Raw genomic sequence first — 1591 nt, 5'->3', positions numbered from 1 at the left:
AGGTACCCCCCCCCCCCCCCCCCCCTTCTAAGCCAAATCCCTGCAACTGCCCCCCGGGGGGGGGGGGTCACAGGGAAAAACTGCCCCCCCCCCCCCCACATCGTTATGTTACAGTCAAATCCTTCCCCTTCAATGGTTCAGGACTCCTGGGTTCTCTCCCTGGCTCTGCGAGGGGTCTAGTGGGTTATGGGAGGGAGGGAGGGAAAGGCTGGGAGCCAGGACTCCTGGGTTCTCTTGGCATGGGGAGTGGGGGTCTAGTGGTTAGAGCAGGGGAGGCTGGGAGCCAGGACTCCTGGGTTCTCTTGGCATGGGGAGTGGGGTCTAGTGGTTAGAGCAGGGGGGGCTGGGAGCCAGGACTCCTGGGTTCTATCCCCAGCTCTGGGAGGGGAGTGGGGTCTAGTGGGTTTGAGCAGGGGGGGCTGGGAGCCAGGACTCCTGGGTTCTCTCCCATTCCCTCCCTGTGCATCAGCCCCCTTCCTGGGGGTGTGTCCCCTATAAGATAGTTTGTACCGACCCCCCCCGCCCATTGGGTGATCTGCCTGCCACACTTCCGGTTATGGCCGCACCCCCCTTCCACCGTGCTGTGCATGGCGTGCCACACTTCCTGCGCTGCTCCCCCCAACCTCTTCCCGCCCTGCAACAGCCCACCGGGAAGCAAGGTTCCTACCTTTGCAATCAATTGCCCTCCTCCACCCCACCCCCAGGTCCTGGGGTGTAGCAACCCCCCCAGCCTGGTGGCAATAAATCCCCCACGGCTGGAAGCCTCCTGGGCTACGAGGGGGGTTTAATATCCCTTTAAGCGGCTCCTTGACTTTGCATTTCTCCCCCCCCTCCTCTACTGTTGTCCTCTTCTCCCTCAGGGTCCTAGGGGCTGACTCATTCCGCTCCAGCAGGGAGTGGGGAACAGCAGCTCCAGCAGCCAAAGAGAGACAGGCGCCAGGTAAGGCCGAGATTAACCCATTGCAAGCCCTCCTAACCCGTGCATTCACGCCAGCTCCGGGGGGGGGCAATCGCCTTTGCAATCTGCCCCCCCCCCCAGGGGAGCGCCTCTTCCCCCCTGGTCCTAGACCCAGCCATTTTGCAACCAGCCTTGCTCCTTGCCAGCCTGGTGCAAACCAGCTCCGGTGGCCGGCAGCTTGCAGGGCCCAGCCGCGGCAGGCTGCCTGGGTCACCAGGCGGCTTGTCCGCCTCGGGTGCACGCGGGTGCAGCCTCTCTGCAAAACCCTTCCCCAGCAGGCGGGGTGGCGTCTCCTCCCGTGGTCCTAGAGAGAGCCATTTTGCAAGCGACAAGAGCCAGCGCCCTGCCGCGAGCCCTCTCTGCCTTTGCACGGCGCAGGAGGCGACTTTCTTTTGCAAAATCTCGATACTCCAGTGCGGAGAAGGAGACAATAAACACCCCCCTCTCCCCCTCTTTTTTTTTGGTGCATATTCTTTTCCAGCATCTCTCTCCTTTGCATTGCCTCTTTGGGGCGGCGTCTCCTCCCTTGGTCCTAAAACCAGCCATTTTGCAAGCGCGGAGCCATGCAATGATTGCTTGGGAAGGGGGCCTGCCTTTTGCAAAAGGCCTCGCCTTGCAAATTATCCCCCCCCC

This window comes from Trachemys scripta, unplaced genomic scaffold (assembly GCF_013100865.1).
Source record: "Trachemys scripta elegans isolate TJP31775 unplaced genomic scaffold, CAS_Tse_1.0 scaffold_57, whole genome shotgun sequence".
NCBI classification, from domain to species: Eukaryota; Metazoa; Chordata; order Testudines; family Emydidae; genus Trachemys; species Trachemys scripta.
Note: the sequence above shows the minus strand (reverse complement) of the source record.